The sequence below is a fragment of the Rhinolophus hipposideros genome (assembly GCF_964194185.1).
Source record: "Rhinolophus hipposideros genome assembly, chromosome: 2".
In the NCBI taxonomy this organism is placed as follows: Eukaryota; Metazoa; Chordata; class Mammalia; order Chiroptera; family Rhinolophidae; genus Rhinolophus; species Rhinolophus hipposideros.
The window spans coordinates 38,223,253-38,248,363 of record NC_138048.1 but is presented as its reverse complement, the minus strand read 5'-3'; the positions used below and the strand labels follow the sequence as shown (position 1 = coordinate 38,248,363).

Sequence of the window (25,111 nt, the reverse complement as noted above, 5' to 3'; positions counted from 1 at the left end):
CTCTAGTAATGTTCCTTTTTCTATTTAGCTTATGCTTTAATATGTTTTTGCCCCTTTGACCTTCTATAAATTTTGGGAGGAGGGGATTTTGTTCAGGACATAATTGAGTAATAGTGCAATCCTCTGCCCTCAAATGTAATCCTCCCCTTATTCCCACATTGGATTCCCCACGCTTAAGTTGTTCCCTGAACTTGTCCATAATCCTGCCTGAGAAAAGTAGGAGGCCACTATTTTGAAAATTTACATGGTTTTCATCCAGGGCTCACCTTACAGCCAGAGACTATCTCATCAGGGTCAGTCCTATCAGGTACAAGAAACCTTCTGATAAATGACACTGGAGTCAACATTGTTCAAATAATCCTGGATACGCACAAAGTCTGAATACGTATATAGCTTAGGCTCTGACTAAATTTTTTCTTCATAAATATCTTGTGTTCCATCCTGGTGCCATTAGAAGTATGATATGATAGGGAAAAAACATTCACCTGGTATTTGAAACTTGGTTTCAAAACTATCACCTCCATCTCAAATTATAAATAGGTTAAGTCAGTTTTTCTGTTGTGGTTTCCATTACCTTGCCTTTAAAATGAGGATATTCATTTATTTTCAGTCAATATTTTAGAGTCAATTTTATTCTCATGAGAATAAAATGAGGTAACATAAAAAATAATGAGGCTTGAAAATTTAAGATGTCAGAATAGTAAAGTGGGAGGAACATCAAATTTCAAACCAGAAAGACCAGGGTTTATAGTGACATTTTGCCTTTGTATAAAGTGGAATAGAAACTGTGGGCAAGCTCCCAAACCATGTGAACCTCATCTGTAAAAGAAGGGTTGTTTTGGTTTCCTCTTAGAGTTTCATGATGAATAAATGGGAAGTACTAGAAGCATGAGGAAGGTGCTAGAACATAGAATACATTCACTAGCAGCTGACTATCTCTTTGTCTCTTCCTTGAAAACAAAGTAAACAATTATACAAACATTAAATATGTCTTTTCATTATATAAATATACCAAGAGTAAAAGTTCATGGCCTCTATTTAGCTCGTGTGTTTTATTCTGATATATCATTTGAAATAATTATCCTGAGTTCATTCTTTTCCTTTTTTTATTACTTTTCATTGAAAATTGCACTGAATGCTAAATGTCCTCCTTTACAATACAAAAATACAGTAACAGTTACACTAAAACAAAATGTATTTCTGATAGCCATTATATTTCTGTTTGGGACAGTTTGAAAGGTGTTTTTGTCACGAAAAACAGTAATATACCCATACGAAGGCTCAAAATAGGCCATCTTTTAAACAAAAAGTTGATGATTCACAAAAGACTATGAATATAATGTGTAACTAGTTGATACAAACCTAATAGGATTTGTTAAAATCAGTCACATCTAGTAACACATCGGAAGTGTTCTTGTATAAACGATCACATGGAGAAGACTTTGTCAATGTCTAAAAATGTGGGTTTGTTCATAGACAATCAGACACGTTGCCATAAAGTATTTCCTGAGACATAAGGAAATGCAACAATCTTCTTCTTGAACCTTTTTCAGTTTAAGACTTTCTACTCAATAAAGTAGCTGAGGATCTGAACTGAGAAAACATATTTGAGTACCAACCGCTTGTGAAACTTACTACTTTTTTTGCATCATCAGAGGTATTACTGCATTCACAAACCAACGTGCCTGCTCAAGTATGCAGTTCAGATGAGGGGCTTCTCTGCGCTGTCTTCAATCCTATGCTTGTAATTGTCTAACACAGGCAAACAATTTTCTTCCTGTTTTGTAGTCATTTAATCTTCCTATTAGATAAAGAAATAACCAGCCCCTATGGACTGAAGGCACTAGCGTCACAAATGGGGATTTTCTCTTAATATGTTTTGTTTGAATGTTTGGAACTCTTGATGCAACATTCTAGAGCAAGCTGTTGAGGACCTGCTGTTCCCAAGCGACTTATAAAGGAAAAAGATCTACTTATTCTTTGTGATTTGATGCACAGATGAAAAACTTAACACACGATAACAGAAGTTGGTTGTTAATGAATCACAGTTCTAGATTTTCAGTGCTTCCATAGTGAGCCGGCATCTTCAGTTTTCCTGCCTCACGGCTTCCAGCTCTTTTGTCCTTTGAACACTGCAATGTCAGTGATGTATATGTGCAGAATCAGTTAAAAAGACTGTCAGATTCCTTTTTTCTTAGTTTATCTCTTTTTTTACCATCTCTTGGTCCTAGGTTTATCTGAATGATGATGACCTTTTGTCATTCTCTGCTATTGCTCTCTCGGATGCTCTCAATTGTCCCAGTGTTTTGTGTGCTAGTTAAGAGAGGGAGCTTGAAAAGTGTGTGCCAGCTGTGGGGAGGTTTTGAGTCAACAGGCCGCCTCCGGGGATGATCCCTTCGGGGGCTGCAGGAAGTACTCCTGGGGCTACACCCACCATGCCGGGCAGGTATCTGTATGTGGCACCGTTCAGCTCTGGATGAAGTGCTTGCTGATCTATTACTAACCAGGAAGCTGTTGTGACAAAGAATCCCTTGTTCACACAGTTTAATTTTCTGGAATGCGACCTGTGATTGCCCAGTGGATCTCAGTGGCAGCGACGTCCTGCATCTCTAGTGTGCACCTTTCAAGTGACCCTGAGCAAAACTGAAAGGCTCTGATTAGTGCACATGGAGGTCTGCTCCCCCATCCCCCAACCCCTGTCCCACACACACCCTGTATCCTGTCTTCCTTGAGACCCTGGGCTAAGACTTTCTTGTCACCCAGCTCACTGGGCAGTGCTCACCAGGAACGCTCCTTGCCTCATTTGTTTTATGGCAAAGTCGTTGATGAGATGGTGCTTATGTTCATGGATGAGATTACAGTGCAAGGATGGCAGTCGTGTTCTGATACAGTAAGTCCTGCAGGGTGTAGACCCTCTGTACTTCCAGGGATCCCTCTATCCGATCCTGCAAGTAAGGGCCATAAAGGATGATGCTGACAACAGAATTGTACACCTGAAACCTATGTAACTTTACTAACAATTGTCACCCCAATAAACTTTTTAAAAAATTGCTGAATCCAAAGGCTTTGCTTGAACAGCGACTGCTTGCCTGTGCAGTGGAAGCCAAGGAGGCCTATCATCTACCCCCAGCTGCAGGCTGCTTCTCAGGGAACCCCCCCGGATTTGCTGGACACTCTGGACCTGCATGCCTCTGGCAGTGCCTAGTATAACCACGTGTTCTGCCGTTACAGATGGAGGATGTGGCAGAAGGTGGAATCTGCCGTCTCTTCCATTGCCATTGACTGAATGTCACACATGGCAATCTCGAGCTCGCTGGCAACTTAATGTAGACATCGTCGTCCAGCCGCTGCCTATCCGCTCGATCACTCTCAGGGCCTTGACCTTCTCCAGGTCCTCCCTGGTGACAGTGATGGTGTGGTACATCATGGCTCCAACAGCTTCATTTAAAACCTTCTCGTGGATCTCCCAAGTGCACTGTGAGCCACAGAGGGCCACAGTGGTCAGTCGTTTAGGACTGGTATCTCCATCGTGCAGTCTCTGCCTTCCAGCAGTGCCACCAGGGGCTGGGTGCAGATGGCCCATTCATTATCCCGGGGATGGATACTTCACAAATTCTGTCCAATTGCTGTCGCTTGATTTTGTGCTTGTCCACAAGGGCCATTCTTCACCTAATTTTGCAACTCTCTGATTTAAAAGACAAAGAGGTCCTCTAAGAACTTAGGGGAACTTGCAGGAGTCTGTAGGCATTACACCACTATGAATCCAATATAAATCTGTCCACAAACTCTGTAGTTCACAGGATGGGTTGTCTGTCTTTTTAACGGAATCTGGCTTCATTGGTTCAAAGACATTTAAGGCAATGAAACCCTCCTCTGGGACTGCCAGTGCCCCATCCCACCCCGTGGTGCAGCAGAGATGTGTCACCCTCCATGCCAACATGGCTCCGGGCTCCATCCCTTCCTCCTCCAGCTGCTGCCAGCTCCTCTGGGCAGCTCCCCAGCCACTTTAAAAATCCATTCCTTTTAAGTCCATGACTTACCTGGTCACATTCTCTGGGCAAAGCAGGAAATTTAATTTCTTTTTCAGTTTTTGTAAACATATTCTAAATAACTGTTCTTAATATTTATTTTGTTTCTATATTGCTTTCAATATCAGTGTTTTTCTTTGACACATAGAACAAAGCTTTCCTACACTATGGTTTAGAGGCCATAAATTTCCAAAAATCTCTTGTCATAGGTTTGTTAAAACCTCTCTCTTTCAGTTGCAAAGCACATTGTCTTTTTTTTTCCATTTCCTTCATGAGATATGAATTTTTCTTAATTTATCAGAGATTCTTGATGCAGTAACAGTTAAAACAAAGGCAAAGTGTAATATTTTACTGAACAAGTCTTCCCAAACTTGAAATGTGAAATTATTTTTGAGAAATGCACTGTTTTTTTTTTTTTTTCTTACAAAGATATTCAAGGTAGGGGTTGTGTTCTATCCTTCTATGGAATAAGCGATAGGATTTTTTTTAAAGATTTCAAAACAATAGCATAGACACATGCTGTGTTATGTTAAAAGGAATCATGGAATCAATTTAATTTATTCTGTGGGTTTTGAAAATACATTTAAAGAAGTTTATCACAATATATGTGATTGTATATTCAATATATACAATATGCTTTTCAAAAACATCTTTGTTCCATAGCTAACCTGTGTGTCGTGCACACCAGGATTATTCTTTTGTCTCTCCATAGGAACTCTTTTCTTATAACCTTCAGTAGCTATACACATCAAGGAGGTAAAATACCTTGAAAATAAGGTACTTAGCAGAAGGTTGTATGCATTCCTATTCTGCAATCTCTCTCAGTCTCTTTGAAAGTTTCATTTAAGTGTCAATATTAATGATGTTTATGTGTGGGGGTCTTTTTCAATTTCAGGGCAGCTGAGTGAAAAATACAAGTGCAACTGAGTTAAGGATACTGGTAAATATAGCATGAATAGAATTTATGAAACGGTTTTCAGCTATGACTTGAAAGCTAGTTTTGATGCAAGATGTTTTGTCATGAATATGTCCCTACTGATACAAAGAGAGCCAAAGGTCTATGCTAAAATGAGCCAAATTCATTTTGTAATGTTATACATGCATATTGTACATATATAGTTCATAAATATTTGATTTAAAATGCATGTGGGGGTCATGTCTAAATATTATTTAATATAAAAATGCTTTTATGTTTATGTATTAGATCTTCCAATCATGTTTATATTCATTGGTATTGAGCAGGAACTTTAAAACTCCAAAACTAGGTCCTGAGTAGAGTCTTGATAGGATTTGTACACATAAACTTAAAAATTGAAGAGTAGACACAGGCTATGTCTCTGTGCCATATTTTTATGGAAGTTTGCCGTAATCCATGCAAGAATGACCCATGTTTCCCAAGTATTTGTGGAGTTAATGTTCTATTTTATATTTGAGGTTAACCTTAAATCATGGTATGTTTTGAATATGCCAGTGCAAAAACAAAAGTCATGGGAAACAATTTACACAAGAGAAATAAAACTTAATTCCAAATGCATTAACATTTACTGTACCATAAAAAAAAAAAAAAGAAAGTTAGCTTTGGAGGCTGCACTAGACACCAGAGAGAGGCTCTGGTTCACACAGAGATTATTTGGCCAGGGAGCCATGGTCTCTTTGAGTTTCTGTATTACACACATGGTAAACTATTGGTATAGCACGTGATAAAGTCCCAGGTGACACTACCACTCAGAATAATAGGGTTTACTGAATTTAAAAAAAAAAAAAAGATGCAAAACTCCTATGATCAGCTAACATAAAGATCAGCATTACTTAGAATCATAAAGTAATAATGGGTGAAGTTTCTCCTCATTTGGCTCCTAGGGTCATTTCAGTTGTTAACCGTGCATTTTTAGGATGTACATAAAGTGAACATCCTTCCTAGGTATCATCTAACTGCAGTTGACATTAGCAAAGGGAATACTATGATATTCTTTATTTTTTTTTTTTAGTTTTAATGGCGCTTTCTATATTGTTTTTCTTATAGCTACACAATAAACATAAAATAACTGGATTTTTAGGCTAAAACTGGTATAATTTAGGAAGATACACAAACACGTACGTATATATACAGAAAAGCTCAACAAAAACAAAGATTGTAGTCAAGATTTTTGTCCTGTGGTAGATTCCCTCAGTTAATCAGCACAATAGTAATAAGGCCTATCAAAGATCTACTAAGTTTGGCATCCTTGCCTGTCAGCATCTGTGTACACCTTACAAGATAAAGTGTCAGTGACAAAGAGGACCAACTTAGCAATGAGTGATAGAATTGTCCCCAAAACATTTCACATGCACGCTATAGTAGTTCAGCGATTTTCTTTATTTTTCTCTCACCCCATGTCTACCTTAAACCAATGAAAATCTATGCCTTCGAGCACCAGGAGCTACAGAACATCAAAACAGCATGTTGGACCTTCAAACATAAAGTGAATTCAATCCAGCTCAATTGTATTGCCATTCTTAAATTAGATTGTACCTTCTACTTCTTATTAAAAACATGAGCTCTCAAGATGTGCCAGCTGATTTTTCTAATAGTGAAATAACATTTGATTTAGTAAATAGGCCAGCTGTTGCTTTTATAGTCAAGCACAATTACAAAAATAGACTGTAAAATAATAGTAACAAAATAATATTTGAGTTAATTTAGAAACTAGAAAATATATTTCATATTAATCCCATCCCATATATTAAAACACAGGTTTTGTTTCTTTTTTAACTTAAAAGTCACTTTTCCTAACCATAAATTAACAAGCTTGGAAAGTATATGATTTGCTTTCTAAAGAACAACAAAATGAAAATAAATTAGTCTCTTTCTACTCTAGCAAAGCACTGACATTATGACATTGAACTGAGCACAGTATTTAAGGCAGCAAGACTGGCCTTCAAATCAGTGCACTAGATGGCTATGAGGTGTGTGTCAAAAGAATTCATCAGGATTTCTTTCCAGCCTGTCTTTTTAAAGGACAAACACCACTTTGTCTCATTTATTTGTATGGTACTCATTCATTACAAGAGACGTAGAAAGAACAAAACCAAGTGTTGAGGATTTTTAAACATGCTTTTCTATTTGTCATTAAAAACTTTTCTCAGTCTATCTATCCAGGAAGCATTGTTCTGCCTCATCTGTATTTTATATGTTTTCAAACTTCGGTTAGTTTTCTCAAATGCTTTCCAACAATCTCTGAAATATTTTACTGTTAAATGATATTCATCTTCTTTTCCTGGGAGTGTGTCACTTCTGTATCATTTCTATTTTATTGTTGGTCCTCCTTTTTTTCCCATGGTGAAAATTTGAGATATCAAAAAGAACTTCATGTACCATATAAAATATTTCTATTAAAAATCAGATGTTCATCGAAGGAGCAGTAAAACAAACCACCTTCTTGATAAAGGTTAATTATCAGAGTTTCATTCAAAGTGCATATAGAAAAAAAGGTTTGGAGAAGGAATACAAGGACATAAAAGGTTAGCAATAGTTACTGGAAAAGAATTCTGCGGAAGAACGGGACAAGCCAAGTTTCAATACACCATGAGTTCTGAACTGAACTACCAATAAATAATAACCTTAGGTCATTTTTTTGCCTTCTACATTAAAGTGATCTGTCATCAAATACATTATCTTCACATATCCAATAGGGAAGCTGATTTGCCTACAGGTACTCCTAACTTGCACAAGCTACCTTTCTCCAACCCTCATTCAAGAAAAAGATTTGTTGAGAAAAGATTTACACAAAGTCAGAGGAATCACCTACTTGTTTTAATCATCACAGGTTGTTTTTTTTCTCCGTGCCCCCACAACAGTTTTTTTAGTCATGAACACACACACACACACATGCACACACGCACACACGCACATGCACACACATACACACACACAAAATTCGCATGATATTTAAAGAGTATCAACAGTAAAAAGGACATCAAAATAATGGATCTCAGTAGAAACATTTTAAGTGCTTTGAATAATGTCTTAAAATATTATCACAGGTAACAAAGAAGAAGAATAATCAGAAAACAAGGCACTCATTATGACTTTTTACAAATATGGAGTGAGTGGCAGAAAAGGGAACATGGCTTAAAATCAAGTGTTTTAAAGATAATCTGTAAGATAATAAAGTAAAAACAAACACGAGAACATGAGAAGAAAATTATGAGGAATCCAGAAAATCTGATAGATACCTAAAAATATTTTCAAAGAAGAAAGCAGAAACCATGAAGAGAGGGACCAGTGAGAATACAATAGAATTTTCCCTTAATTTAAAGAAGTTTCCGATTAAAAAGACCTGGAAGATTTTTTAAGAAAAAAGACTAACTCCTAGACCCAACAATGTGAATTTTAATAATAAGAAGAAAATTCTGAGAACTTCTACAAAAAAGAAATACAAGTTACTTACATAGGTGGGAGTGTTCACTTAGTACATCTGGACCACATAAATGATAATCATATACTGACAAAGATTTTCTCACAAAAAACAAAGGGTGAAAGAATGTCTTCAAATTCTGGATGAAAAATATTTGGAATATTACATTCTCTACCTTGTCAAACTACCAAGAAAATGTGAGAACAATATAGAATCAGTTTAGATTCTAGTTTTATAATGCCAGAACTCAGAAAATTCATTGTTCGTGCACCATGTGTGACTCAGAAAGCTTGAAGGAAACTGGACAGAAAATAAAGGAGAGTTCATTTAACATTAACATTTGGAAGAATTTTGTTTTGAAATGTGAATTTTTAATTCCTTAGGATCACATTTTCTTTTCTATGGGTCCATTCACATTCTTGACTTTATAGCACAAAATATTTAGAAAGCCATATTGTGAATACTGCCTCTTAGTATTTAATTATTTTAAATTAGTCTAGACATTGCACAGAAGACTTAATGTTTAAAGAACAGAATAAAATCTTAGAAAGTTTGGCAACATAAAAATGGTAACATAACTAACAAAAATTAAGAAGTAGAAAGAAGAATGAAAAAGGAGTTGCACAATTTATTTTTTATGGTGGAGATTCATTAGGCACTGTATTAATTTGACAAGTCAGTAAATCATACATCAAATGAATACATTATTTGAAATTTGAGGAGTAATTGAAAAAATAGTAGTTTCCTTTGGATAGTGAGATTGGCTGGGGATGGATATTGGAGAGGGAAGAAGCCAACTAGATTTTATATTTTATTTAATTCACTATATAGCATGAATTTTTAAACAAAGTATATCGATTGATTCTATAATTTAAAGTTTAATAAGAAACACATTATAGTAAATATTATCTCTGATATTGCAAGTAGTTAAAAAATAAAGCCCATGTTTGCTTCAGTGTAAAAAAAGCCATAACATCAGAAATGCCTTAAGATCATTGTGTTGAATGATAGCTATTGAAAAAATAAAACCGATTTAAAGCAAAAGGTCAAAAACACTAGTAATATTACAGAGAGCCTAGACATTGTCCTTCTTTCTTTTCTTCACGGTTATTGTGATCTGTATCAGGTTCAGAGGATGGATACTAAACAAAACCAGAAGCTATGATCTTTGACCCAAACATAGAACCTGAATACACTCAGAAATGGCGAAGGCTGCCCACCCCATTAGCTGTCTCTGAGGTGCCATCAGTAGTCTCTCCCTTTAACCACAGTGATTGAATAGACTGCAAGATACTTACCTACTGAATGTCATGCAGAGGGAAGAAACCAGGCCTCATCAGGGAGTAAATTTCATGGTAGCTCCAACTGTAAAGAAACAAAACAAATCCCTTCATCCTAACTGGTGTTGAATAGGTGAATGTTCCTCTCCTCATTGGAAGTGGTATTTTTTTTTAAGGAAAAGAGGTATTTGAAGTCAGACAGTCTTGGGTTTGAATTCCAACTTGACTTTGTGAGCTGAGATACCTCGATTAAGGAAATTATTCAAGATAGGACTGCTCTTGATTCAGTTTCTTCATGTTCAAATACAGACAACAAAAGCAACTGTTCAAGGTTATTTACGAGTTGTAATTAAATGTGATATTATCTTGGATTTCCCATAATTCTTTTTATGGTTTAAAATAAGCAAATGAAAAGAATAATTTATGTGAACACTTTCATTGTCATTACCAAGACTAAATAAAACTCAAGACGTCATTGAACAGCAGCAATCACTTTCTTCAGAAAACATTAAAAATATTAATTCAGATTTTAAACCTGAATGCTATTCAAGTAGCGGCTTATGAACAATTACTCATAGATCAGGTTTTACAGAATCACATATAAAGGTCAGAAAAGGATTTAACATTGTTTGTCATCTGAGCTCTCCCATATCAGTGAAGAATTGTTGGTGGGTGACAAGAGATCCTGGTTTTGTTTTACTGTTTTAATGTACTGTCTTTTAAAGCTTGGAACTAGGGACCCTATCAGACTATCTCTTCTACAGAGTGAAATAAAGGACCAATGACTGTGTTAACTTTCATATTTGATTTTTCAGATGCTAAAGATCTTACAATTAAGAGGTTATTTTGTCAAGCACACAATTAAAGGATGTACTTTCTTATAGAAAAAGTCAGACTTTAGAAATATTTTGAATGCATAAAAAGATGCTATCCAAAAACTAAATTGAGTTTTTTATCTCATATTCCTTTATTATTATAACTCAATTCCCTTTTTGATTGCATGGTGAACCCGTGCAAAAATCTGCTCTACTATTGATTTTGCTAGAGGAAAAAGACTACACTTGAGGGAAAAACATGATTCAGCATCTAGCCTATAAAAACTGAGCTATTTACAAATTTTTACTTGTTTTTACCCTTACAGTGAACAGAAAAATGTACAAGTTGACATCTAGTTTTATAACTAGTTTTCCCATTTATTACTTGAGGGATTTGGGTAGATATGCTGAAGGACGTGCACAATCAAACACATCCTAACTTTCTTTTATTCCACATTGTTTTAGAGCCTCTGTGATTATAAAAGATCACTTACACTTGAGGATCCTCTGCAACTACATTCTTGCTCCCCTCCACCCCCTTGTTGTAATTTAGTATCTATTTAAGTCCCACCCTATTCAATTCATTAAATGTCTGACGAAGAACATGTCCTCATTCATTTTTCTGAAGGTCTAAGCTAGATTGGGACATCGTGTTTCCAAGAACAATAATATCAAAATGATTTCTCTACTTTCCCATCCTCAGATTATTCCATAGAGACCATTATTTTATTTGGTTTATCTTCCTGGAACTTCCTTTAGCATAGACTGTCTCCCTGAATCATAGTTTTTAATTATTTACAATAGTAAGTGTTTCTAAGTAGGATTAATGTACCAGCACTCAAAGTCAATTCCCTGGCTCCCCAAGGAAACTCTCTTCCTCACACATTGCACTTAGCTTATAGACTATGAAAGAATCTGTAGTTAACTATACTTGGCTCTTCAACTTTTTGCTGCTATCTTTCTTTTTTTTCTTGTTTATATTGGGTAATGAGGACATGAGCTTTCCTTAATGTTTTTGTTGAAATGCACTCTTCTCTACTACTTGATTGACTTGTTGGAAAGGATTTTAAGGAGCACTCAGTTGAGACAGCTACTCTACTGGAAAAAAAAAAAAAAAAACAGACCTTCTGTACAATGAGCTCATCATCTTTCAATCTTGTGTACCTTTTTGCATTCTGCATACTATTTCCAAAGTGGACAAAAATATTATATATTCAGTGTGACATGTGGATGAGCTGTCTTAATTGGATTTCACACTTTCTTCATATTATTTTTTTAGAAATGCTAAAATCTAAAGAGTTTACCAATGTCAAAAAAAAATATATCCCCCCCTTCTATTCTCAGTGTTTTACTTTTCTCAGCTTTCAAGTCAGACCTTTAAGTTCCATTGCATCCCTCCACTAGAGCCAGAACAAGAGCCTGAAAGAGTTTTAGTCACTGTTTTTCCTCTCCTTTGCTCATATAGCTCTCTGCCTGGATTGCGCTCTTGTCCTCTTCACCAACCAACTCTAGATCTGCTTCTACCAAATAAGTCTTTCTTTAGTGACACCATAATATCCCCATCATTCTTGTAGTTCCCAAGCTCTTCCTACCCATCTCCCTTATACACTTAGTGCTCCACTGTCCACTGCTTGAGGATATGTTTTGACTTTACGTTAAACTAAGTTTCAATGCGACAAAACTGTGTTTATTTGTTTGTCTGTTTTTATTCACAGATCTCAAATGTAAAATGGCTGGCACATCACCAAAAAAAATAGTGAATTTAGTCAAAATATCTGAATTTAAGTCTTAATGCTTCCACTTGCTAATGATAAAAAATTTGGTAAATTACTGAATCTCTCTAAGCCTTTGCTTTATCACCTCAAAATTAGAGATAATAATGCCATTTCCCCGAAAATAAGACCTAGTCAGACGATCAACTCTAATGCATCTTTCGGAGCAAAAATTAACATAAGACCCGGTAAAATAAGATGGGGTCTTATATTAATTTTGTCTTCCAAAGACGCATTAGAGCTGATTGTCCAGCTAGGTCTTATTTTCGGGGAAACATGGTATCTATTGCACATGACTGGAATCCTTGCAATGTTCCCAGAATAAAGTAAATATCCACTGGATACTTACTCATTCTGAACCAGCACTGTGCCTCTTTTCGTGTTGAGTATCTCTGTCTCAGTCCAAACTGCAACAATCCCATTAAAAAGTGAGCATATTTTGTAATAAGTTATAATCCATCACAGGATCACCTCACCTATAAATGTCTTTGAACCACCCTCTCTTGCTTGATCTAAGACAGGGGTGTCCAAACTGCGGCCCGTGGGCCAACTGCGGCCCATGATCCATTGTTAATTGGCCCGCAGCAAATTCCAAAAATATATTTAGCTTACTTAAATAAACCAGGTGAGGCAATATGTACTTCACCTCGAGTGAGTGACACCGCTATTTGTGTATTTTACCACATATGGCCCTTGGTGAAAAACATTGAAAAAAGTTTGGACACCCCTGATAAGAGTCAGTGTATTCTGGGACAATGAAATTAAGGTTCCTAAAAAGCCCTCTTTTCTAAAAGAGTCTAAAAAGCATGTCCTTAAAATCTGTTGAAAGAATGAATGTTTTCTGTACACAGATGATCTGTACAGAACTGCTCTGTGTACTTTTAATATGGTTATTGATTTCTTTCCTGCTAGAAAGAATTAATTTATATACTCATCCCATCATTCAGGAACTTCTTTGGCACTGAACTCTGAGTATGATCCCATTTTAGGTACTGTTGAACATTAAAATGGAATAGAGACTGGTCCCTGTCCTCATAGAATTTGTTCTTCAGATCACCAAACTTCTAATAGGGCTCTGCAGTAAACATTTTTTTTTTTGGCTTGTGGTCATATAGTCCCTGTGACAACTACTCGACTCTGACATTGCAGTATAAAAGCAGACATTATACACATAATACATAAATGGATGGGCATGGCAGTGCTTCAATAAAAAATTGTTTGTAAAAATTAGCAGCAGACAGCTGGCCCACTTCTCTAGTTTACCAATACAGATTCTAGAATATACCACCAAAGAATGACCATTGCTTTCATTGTTTAATAATGTGGGAAGTAAAATTGAGAGAGAAAGGGGAAAATATCCCTATGTATAAAGTATTTTATAAATTTTGGGGGGATACTTAACATCAAAGATTCTCTCTCTCTCTCTCTCTCTCTCTCTCTCTCTCTCTCTCTCTCTCTCTCCTCCTTTCCTCCCTCCCTCCCTCTCTCTCTTTCTCAGATCTCCCAGGTATATCTCTTATATTATTCAAGGATAAAATACTGAGTTCATTCTTTCCATTTTATTTGAATATACCCTGAATAAAAAGTTGGTGATGATGCCATGATTCTAAGAAGATTTTTTGTCTAGCTGAGCAAGTCTATATAGAACTGTCTCAATTTTTTTCTGAAATTTTAAGAAAGGATCTTACAGGAGCACCTTTGAGACCTTGACCCTGAAATCACGTTTTACTGGCAAAACTCTCGATTTGATATTTTCCCTGAGGCTATTTCATTCATTGAAAATCTTTTTCCAGGAAAGACAGGATTCAGTTTTGAACTCAGCTGAACTTAATTCAAAAATGTTTTCTCTAAATTCTATTTGAAAAATTAAACAATTTCTTCATATATATATATATATATATATATATATATATATATATATATATATATACATATATATGATTTATCATCTGCAATTTAAATAAACAAAATGGTACTTTTAACATTCTTTCTGAAAAGTCTCTGAAAATTTCATTGACTAAATCCACATGTATATTTTCTGTCTTCCACATTACCACAAATTGTGACAAAATATTGCCTAACTTTCTTTCACTACATAACATATTTCATCTTTTTTCCAGCCCCCAATAAAAATTCTTTTCTATTCTTCCAGGCTTCACTAAAAATTTCTTTGTGACCATTGGAGATTAAACTTGACAAGATTCAAAGTCAACATTATGTATTTTAAGGTTTTCCATAAAGCATCACTCTATTTCTGAAACCAAATTCTATTTCTATTCACAATTGAGGCACAAAGAGCACCCCAAAACTTAATGACTTCAAAATCAATAATTTATGTCAATAATTTGTGTCTCAAAAGAATGGAATAAAATCATTTTTTCATCTCTCGTTTTGTAGAATGAATTTACTCAGTTGGACAGCTCTATTTCACTGACTTTATCTAATTTTATTTTTTAAGATTTTGATTACAATATAGCTAATACACAATATTATATTAGTTTCAGGTGTACATCATAGTTATTCAACACTTATGTACCTAAACAAGTGATCACCATGATAAATCCAGCAACCATCTAACTCCATACCATACTATCACAGTATTATTGACTATATTCCCTATGCTGTACATTATATCCCCATAACTTATTTGTTTTATACTTGGAAATTTGATACTTTTAAACCCTCTCATCTTTTTTCTTTTTTAATTTTTCAATTATAGATGTTCAATATTATTTTATATTGATTTCAGGTGTATAGTGTAGTGGTTACACATTTATATAATTTAAAAAGTGATCCCTCTGAATAGTCTAATACCCATCTGGCAATATACGTAATTTTTTTACCATATTATTGACTATATTCCTTATGCTTTACTTTACATCATCATGAATACCTTGTAATTACCAATTTGTACTTCTTAATCCCTTCACCTTTTTCAACTTACTCCAACTCCACTCCGATCTATCATCTGATAAATCTATAATAGTACCCATCTCACAACATACTTATTACAATATTATTGACTATATTTCTTATGTTATAACCTACATCCTCATGACTCCTCTGGAACAACCGACTTGTACTTCTTAAACCCTTCCTCTTTTACACACACACCCCAAAATCTCCCATCTGACAACCATCAAAATATTCTCTGTATCTGAGTTTGTTTCTATTTTGTTTGTTTGTTTTGTTTTTTAGATTCCACATATAAGCAAAATCACATTGCATCTGTCTTTCTCTGTGAGGTATTCTCACAATACCCTCCATGTCCATCCATGCCACCACAAATGACAAGAATCCATTTCCTTCATTGGCCAAGCAATATTCTATTGTATATATGTACCACTTTCTCTTTATCTGTTCTTTCATTGACGGACACCCAGGCTGCCTCCACATCTTCGTCATTGTAAACAATGCTGCAATGAACCTATGTATGCTCACGTCCCCTCTAAGTAGCGTTTCGGGTTTCTTCAGATAAATACTCAGAAGTGAGATTACTGAGTTCTTCTTTGTCTCTTTTTATAGGCTTCATTTTAAAGTCTTTCGCATGGTATAAGTATTGTTACCCCAGCTTTTTGTTTGTTTCCATTTTCATGAAAAATCTTTTTCCGTCCCTTTCAGTCTGTGTGTGTCTTTCACACAGAGACTCTGAAGTGAGTCTCTTGTAAGCAGCATATGTAAGGGTCTTGTTTTCTTATCCATTCAGCTACCCTATGTCTTTTCATCAGAGCATTTAATCCATTTACATTGTAAGTAATTGTTGACAGATATGTAGTTATTGCCATTTTATTAGTCATATTTATTATTATTATTATTATTATTGTTATTAATTTCATCTTAAAGAAATACTTCTGGGATTCCTTGTAATTATGGTTTAGTGGTGATGAAGTCCTGTAGCTTTTTTTGAATGGGAAGCTCTTTATCTCTCTTTTGATTCTAAATGATGGCTTTGCTGGGTAGAATAATCTTTGTGGTAGGTCCTTTCATTTCATCACTTTGAATATTTTGTGCCAATCCCTTCTGGCCTGCAAAGTTTCTGTTGAAAAATCAGCTAATAGTCTATGTGAGTTCCCTTCAGAGTAACTAACTGCTTTTCTCTTGCTCCTTTTAAGATTCTTTCTTGGTCTTTAACTTTTGGCATTTTAATTATGATGTGTCTTGGTGTGGGCCTCTTTGGGTTCATCTTGTTTGGGACTCTGTGCATTTCCTGGGCTTGTATGTCTATTTCCTTCAACCGATTAAGGAAGTTTTTCATCATTATTTTTTTCAAATAGGCTCCCTCTCTTCTTCTGGTACCTCTATGATGCAAATGTTCATACACTTGTCCCAGAGGCCCCTTTAACTATTCTAATTTTTTTTTAATTCTTTTTTATCTTTGCTGTTTCGATTGGGTGTTTTCTGCTACCTTCCTTCTCAATTGCTGATTCGATCCTCTACTTCATCTAATCTATTGTTGATTCCTTCTAATGTATCTATTTCAGTTATTGTATTCTTGACTTCTGACTGGTTCTTTTTTAATGTTTTCTATCTCCATTTTTATGTTTCCTATCTCTTTGTTGAAGTTCTCCCTGAAATCACTGAGCACCCTTATAACCCATGTTTTGAACTCTGCATCTTGTAGATTGCTTGTCTCTACTCAGTTCCTTTTCTGGAGCTTTGATCTGTTCTTTCATTTGAAACATGTTTCTTTGTCTCCCTATTTTGGCTGCCTCCCTGCGTTTATTTCTATGTACAAGGTAGGGCTGCTACTTAATGTCTTTCAGTCTTAGGAAAGTGGCCTTATGCAGTAAGTATACTATGGGGCCCAGTGGCAGTCTCCCAAGTCATCTGAGCTGGATGCTCCAGGTATGTCCTTTGTGTGGATTGTGTATGTCATCCTATTGTAGTTAAGCCTTGGTTGCTGTTTAAATGTCAGTGGAAGGGACTGTCCCTCAGGCTGGTTGGTTGTGAGGACTGGCCGTCACCACCAGGGGAGGAACTATAGTATAACGGCTGACTCTATCAAGGTGGGTTATCTTTAGCAGGGCTCTGGTGGCTGCCCAGTCTTCCTTTGGATTACCTTCCTCAGAGGGGGCCCACTGATGCTGCAGCTTGGTCCAGAACTGGCCATTGGGCATGCCAGCCCTAGTGTCTCCTGGAAGGCCAAGTTCAGCTTCCACCTTTGCCTGTATGGTGCCACCTGGCAGAAGTCATAAAGAAATCTGCAGATGGTTGCCACCTGCACTGGGCTTTAATGTGTCTCAAGAGACCAACCTGCAAACTTAGATCCACTGCCTCTAGTGTTGGATTTGGAGTTGCTCAGCAAGAGGGAGAGGACGTGCCGAAACCAGATGCTGCTTGTTTGGTATTTGTGAACTTTTGAGAGATTTTAGGAAAAGTCCATGGCATGAGCCATGATAGGCCATTTGGCCATTCCAGAGTCATGAAAAGCCACTGGAAGTAGCTAGTGTGGATCCGAAAGTTCAGTGGGGTGGGGTCTCAGGGAATCACCAGGACAGAGAGAACAAATGGTGTTAGCGAGGTTGATGGAGACTCAGATATAGTGGCTAACTGCATATTTATGCTGGAAGGGGGTAAGGCTCAATAAAAAATAAAAATAAAAATCAATTAAATGTATTCTGCCAGCACTTCTGTCTGGGAGAAAGCTGCCCCTCCAACTCTAGCCTTGCAGCCAGACAACTCAGTTGCTCCCCAAATGTCCCTGGTGCCTTTCAAGCTGCTACCCCAGTGCTGGAGTTCAAAGCAAGTGAGTTGGTAAGCAAGTTTGTGCACTGGCCGTTTAAGAGGAATGCTAGGAGTGCAGCTGCACTTATCTCACTCAGCCACAATCTGCGCTGGTTTTCACAGCCAGAAGTTATGGGACTTCTCTTCCCAGCAGTGGAACCTTAGACTGGGAAGTGACTGGAACCCCTCGATCCTCAGGGAAAACATCCACAGCTGAGATATCCCTCCCAGTTTTTAATGGTCACATGTAGTTTGGAACCAGCCTGTTTAGCATCCCTGACCCTCCTCTAAGTCTCAAAGTGGCTTTGTATGTCCTTAGTTGTAGACTGTCAGCTAGACTTGAGGCAATTCTCAGTGATAGCCAAAACTCAGTGTAGTTTACTTGTACTTTTGGTGTGGTCACAAGAGGACACAAGCCCAGCATTTACCTACTCTGCCATTTTGACTGAAAATCTGCTTCACTGATTTTATATGAAGCAAAGTCATCTGGAGGCTCAATTGGGCAGGAATATTCAAGATACTTTATTCAACCAGTTGGAGTGTGGATAGAATACCTATATATTGCCTTTCCTTGTGTCTTGATTCTCTCACAGCACAATAGCTGTATTCCAAGAGGAAGTATTCCAAGATGTTTCCAGTTATGAGGTAGCAAAAACTGTGGTACTCTTAGAGACTCAACACAGAAGTGGAAAAAATTAAGTCCTGCCATCTTCTATCAGTTGCAGCACAAAGCCTGCACAGATTAAAGGAATGGCAGGAAAAAAAATTCACTCACTTGATGTGCAATGACAAAGTATTGGGGCCATCTTTATTCTATCATATGTCAGGTCCTGCTTTAGTACGAGAGATGTAGAAGTAAACAAAGAAAATCCTTGCCTTCTGTAAGTTTAGTTAGGGCTCAAAAAAAAGAGAAATATATATATATATATATATATATATATATATATATATATATATATATATATGTATGTATATTTAGTGTATATATATGTATATTTAGTGTGTGTGTATATATATATATATTTAATAATAGTTATATAGTTTTAAGTATTGTGGTAAAGAGAATAGGAAGCAACTGTGGGTGAGAATTATAATATTTAATATGCTCCCAGAGAAGACTATCATAAGAAAGTGTCTTGCTTGAGTAAAAACTTAAATAAGGTGGCAAGACATATGGATATCAAGGATAGAACATACTAGACAGAGTGAGTACAAAGGCTCTGAAGTGAGAGTATATCTGTTCAAGTAACAGCATCAAGACCAGTGAGGACAAGTAGATATCATAGAGTTTGAAAGGGGCCAAATCACACTGGGTCTAGTCAGTTATATTTAGGATAAATGTTTTTACTCATGAGACAGGATGACATTAGAGGGTTTTGAGCAAAGAAGTGGCACGATCTGACTTAAAGTTTAATATGATCACTCTGTATCCTGACTTTAAAATAGACTATGGGACTTAGGAATGAAACAGCAAAACTAGTTAGCAGGTTATTGTTTTAATGCAGTTGAAAAGTGATGAACTACAGAAGGCTTGGATGGAAAGAGACAAAGTAAATACTGTGACTATAAGAGATACAGAATTGAGAGTTAAGAATAAAAATATAAAATGCTCATTTTTTATGTGGGATATTGATATTCCTATTAAGTATTCAAGTAAAGATGTAAGTCAAGCAGTTGGCTATATAAGTTGGATTTAGGTTAAGAAGAGGCATTATATACTGATGAGTGTTGCAGTCAGCCACCAAGATGGCCTGCAATGACTTACACTCTTTGGTATATGTGCCCTTATATGTCCACTCCCACAATAAATCAACGCTAACCCAGTGTGACTAATAGAGTATGGTAGAAATGAAAGTGTGTGATTTCTCTGGCTAAGTCATAAAAAGGCATTATAGCTTTTGTCTTGGTGTCTTGAATTGGTTGCTAATTGGTGTCTTGAATTGGTTGTTCCATGCCCTGAGGACACTCAATCAGCCCAGTGGAGAGGCTCATGTAGAGAGAAAAGAAGGTCTCTGGAAACTAGCCAACACCAACTTGCTAGTCATTTCAAGAAGCCGCCTTGATATTAGATCCTTCAGCTCCAGTCAAGCTTTCAGGAGGCTGGAGCTCCAGCCATATATGAAAGCACCAGCACGAAAGACCATGAGCCAGAACTATGTAACTAAAGCACTCTTAATTAGCAACCCCACAAAAAAACTTAAATGATCAATTACTTTGATAGTTTCTGGCAACTAAGTTATGAATGATTTGTTTTGCAGAAGCAAAGTAAAATATAAATTTTGGTACCAAGCATACAGTGCCGTCAGAATAAAATCTATAGCACGTCAATTTGTGATTGTGTAATAGCCAGAAGCTAGGAGAACCTCAAGGGGAGTATTAGTGAAATTGTTAAGGAGCAGAAAAAGACTGTCGGCAGACCCAATGGCTCTCAAATAGATTGTGAGCGAGGACTTAAATGAAAGTGATGAAATGTTACTGGGAGCTGGAAAAAGGGGCATTATTTTTATGTAGTAATAACAAATTTGGCAACACTATTATCTGCAATAAAATGGGAAATACAAAATATACTAAATAATAAGTTTATTTAGCTAAAGATATTTCTAGGTAGACTGTTGCTAGTGTCACCTAGCTTCCTGTTACCTATAATAAAATCAAGATGCAAAAGTTCAGCAAAAGGCATAATGATTAAATATATAAATTACCCAAGGTTTTCTAGGTCCCAAATAAAACCATCTAAGCTCTGCCTCTCCAAGTGGTAAACAATGCTAAAAATAAGAAAATGGCTTCCAGGAAAAGATAAAATCCAAGGCATTGTCAGGAAAACATTGCCCAAAGATGAAGGGTATGACTGTGAAAACCTTTGTCAAGATCTCAGAAATACAAGTCCCTTTAAGAATCTTAGAGGCAGGACTCACAGACCAGCTCCAGTAAAAAATGGGACTACTAAGAATCTTAGAGTGTAATATATATTTAGCTGTGTTTTCTCATATCAGCCTTACAGGAAACCCAAGGCAAAGAGTGGTTTATTGTTTATTGTGACAAGATTTGTTGATCAATGTGGCTATTTTCTAATTGAGTGAACCCCCAATATGATTCATAGGAGAGCCAAAAATATTTTTAAGTGAATTGTATTTGTGGAAACACTACTCTCTTGGAATAAAAGGATCCGAGACAATACAAAGAAAGATGGCTCTGCACTTTGAAATTATTATGGTCTGGAAGCAGGCTTAAAAAACAACTAAGTTACAAACATCGGACACTAATTATGAAAAAGAAAGGATGATTCAGAATAAGGAATCAAGATTTCCAATGATGGAATTAAGTGTCAAATGAATAATATCCAGGCAGTAGTGATGTGCCTTAACCAAAATACTGGCAACGTGTGCCCAGCTGGATTTCAGAATTCCTTGACAGCAGTTATTCCTGTGGGCCTCCTATTTACCTCCCTTTCAAAATGGAGTATTGAGGACAGTTATCCTTCATCTGTCCCACAAATGTCTATTGGATACATTAATGACAGATGACTTGTCTCATTAGTTTATATATCAATAGGAATTTTACTTGTGAAGTGTGCTTTATAAACTTAACCTGAGCCACCTCAGTCACATTTAGATTGAGGCAATGCTTGACAATCTCCTGCACCTGAGGCATAAAGAGATGAGATTTTGGAAAGTATTGGGGAAGGGTATACCTTGTATGTGGAAGAGATATCATTGGGGGTCACAGGTAGACTATGGTAGCTGGCCTCACAATGGCCCCTAATGATCTAAGCCTCCTGGTAGCTATGTATTTATGTAGTCCATTCCCAGATTAAATCAAGGATGGCCTTGTGTGACTAATAGTGGAAGTGAAAATGTATGACTCCTATTCAGAGAGATACACAGAGAGTAACTGTCACCTCTGGCCAATAACAGGGCCAACTTGTAGCTATGTGAATAAGTCACCATGGAAGTGAATCCTTTAGCCCCAGTCAAGCCTTCAGATGACTGCAGCTCTCGTTGACATCTGACTATAACCTCAAAAGATACTTCAAACCAGAACCACTCAACTGAGAAACTGAGAAAAAATAAATGACTATCATTATTTTAACCACTAAATGTTAAAACAATTTGGGGGTAATTTGTCACACAGAAATGGATACATAAAACAGATTATTTGAAGGCATGAGACTATGGGAAATCATCACATATATAAAACTAAAAGAGAAGAGGTACAAAGACTGAGTCCAGAGACACTTCAACATTTATGGGATGCAATAGATGAAAGTAAAACAGCAAAGGAAACTGGAGGGAGTGGCTAGAGAGATAAGATAGAAAAGCAAGTGAATGTGATATCCTGAAAGAAGAAAAAAAGTATTTCAAAGGAATGGAATGATCAATGGCGTCAAATGTTGCTGAAGGACCAAGGACAAGAAGTAAAGTAAGCCTTGGATTTAACAAGGTGAAGGTCACTACTTACCTTAGTAAGAACAGTTTGGAGCAAATCTGATTTAAAAAGCTGGGCAAGAGAGAAATTTGAATCAGTGAGTATAGATCACTCTTTCAAGGAGACTTGCTATAAAGAAAAAGAGAGCAATGAGGCTCTAACAGGAACACATTCAGACCTTCCTCAAAAATTACTGACTCAGGAACAGATGTGCATTATTCTAGCCACTCAAAAAATATGCCAGTTCAAAACATACTGGAAAAAGAATATATTACCAAATGTATATGTGCTCCATATTTGAAAAGCTACACCAGAACTGACGAAAGACGTAAACCAATCAAAAGCAGCAAAACATCCATATGACTACCTAAATCATGTACCTGACAGTTCCACCTTCCACTGAATCAAAGCATCACATAATTTCCACAGCAAATAAAAACAGAACCAAAGAATCTCAGTAATCATATGATGAATGTACTATTATATTGAGTCGGACAACTATTATTTTGCTGCTCCTTGTCATGACAAAATTGAATAGTAAAGAAGATGATACTTGCATCTCAGAAAAAAAAATATTCTCCAGCTTCTATGGCCCCTGAAATCATTATATAAATGACAGACTATTGTCAAGCATATAGAATGCTTAGGAAGAAGGACTAATTAGTTTGTGTGATGATTACTAAATATGAGATGAAAAAAAAAAAGTAGAGATTTGGGAAGTTAGAGTACAAATAAATATCTAAGTAGCATATTTTGTCACATATGGGAACAAAGCATGAATCTATGCCATGAAGTGGTGTCATTTAATAGTGGACATAAAAGTACCAGGCATTGTGCTTACCACAGGATGGGTGTATTAGTCAGCTAGGCTGCCATAATAAAACACCGTACACTAGGTGGCTTAAACAACAGAAATTTATTTTATCACAGTTCTGGAGTTTGAAAGTCTGAGATCAGGGTGCCAACATGGTTAGATTGTAGTGAGAGCTCTCTTCCTGACTTGCAGGTAGCTGCCTACTTACTACGTGTTCACATGACCTTTCCTCTGTATGTGCACTTAGAAAGAGTGAGATAGCAAGAAAGTGGGGATGGAGGGTAAGCTCTCTGGTGTCTCTTCTTATAAGTACATTAATACCACCATGAGAGTCCCTCTCTCATGACTTCATTTGATCCTAATTACCGCCCAAAGTCCTGATGTCTAAATACCAAGACATTGGAGGTTAGAGTTTCAACATAAGAATTTTGAGGGGCAACTCATAATAAACTTAAAAAAAAATTTTGAGGGGGACACAAACATTCAGTTCATAAAAATAGGTAATCAGAAAAAGAAAAAATATACATGAAATTGTGAGAAATGTTGTTACAGAGACTCTATTATAATTAAATCGACCATTAATGATAATCTGGATACTAGAATTTTACTTATGGTTTCTCTTGCTAACCATAGTACTATGATAGATTTGTTTCCTTCATAAGGATTTCTTTTTTTTTTTTGTATTTATTATCAAAATACTTTACACTCAAGGTGGGAAGGGCTGGATTGTAAGTTTTTGAGGTCAACAGCCAGGCCATATCCTTTTTTTTCAAAGCCACTATACCTATCATAATGCCTGAAACATAGCAAATGTTGCATGAATAAATAACTGTAATTATACTCTCTTCCTCTATTCTCTTTCATTTTTATACCTGTAGTGGACAAACAGAATCTAAAAGAGTAAACAATAGTATAACTTGCCACAAATAAAGACATATGATTTAAAAACAAAACAAAACAAAAACCATGAAATGTAAAGACTATTTTAGAAACTCTGTTTAGGATATTTGTTGATGAAGGCTACAATCTTAAACTGCATATGTTATCTTTTTGCACTCTGACGAGAAAAGTGGTTTTTCTCCACAGTTAACTGACCATTGTAAAAACCTAACTCTTACTGGCAGGAAAATGAGCAGACAGACATAGCTCTGGTCTTTAATGGAAATGTAATCAGCAGTCTATCTCTATGAAGGTATACTGCCATCACCAAATATCCATTTAAGGGGCAAAGCCAAGGCTGCAGGCAGCAGTCCAAAAGCATTAACATCCCCCAAGTGACAATAAGAGGATGAAAAATGCTTGAGGGGAGAGGATCCATTTCAAATTTCCTATTATTTTAAAAGTAAAAGAGAAAGTTGATCATTTTATATCAATTTAGTCTGCTGAGGTTCTCTAATTTGCTAATAAAAGACTTTACCATCATCCATCCAATGAAAACTCACAGTGCATTTGTTAGTTGAAGAGCATGTTCCCCTGGCAGTAACGCAAATTAAGCTAGCCAGCTCCCAGAAAAGCCTTCAGGATAGTTCTAGATTCTTCCCATAACACCCTTCATAATCCAACTCTTTATTTCCCTGTAAAGTTACCTCCCTTAGTATTGTTCTCAAAATATGTCTTCCAACATGGTAGAACTAGTTGGACTTTCTGATTATGCATATGATTATATGCTTCTGTATCTTTGTATACTCTTCTGCCTTATCCTGGCATTCCTTTCCCTCTCCGGTTCATATGGAAAAGTCCTTCATTTCTTCCCAGACCAAAGTTAGGCATCACTTATACTATAGATAGGCATTATCCAAGAGGGTAAGCTCTCTTATTATTTTCCTCTTTGGAGTTCCTGCTTTTCAGTTGGGATG

The 25,111-nt window shown here is 36.3% G+C and overlaps 2 pseudogenes across 2 annotated transcripts in view; one reads left to right on the top strand and one right to left on the bottom strand.

Moving 5' to 3' along the window:
• Positions 1 to 25,111, top strand: part of LOC308510048 (protein DEK-like) — a 383,434-nt pseudogene that overhangs the window by 145,227 nt on the left and 213,096 nt on the right. The gene's annotated exons all lie outside the window — the stretch shown is intronic.
• Positions 2,269 to 3,187, bottom strand: LOC308506246 (C-terminal-binding protein 2-like; annotated as a pseudogene). Its single transcript has 3 exons — positions 3,090 to 3,187; positions 2,706 to 2,973; positions 2,269 to 2,674 (listed from the first exon to the last, which is right to left on the bottom strand). The product of its transcript is annotated as a C-terminal-binding protein 2-like (transcript).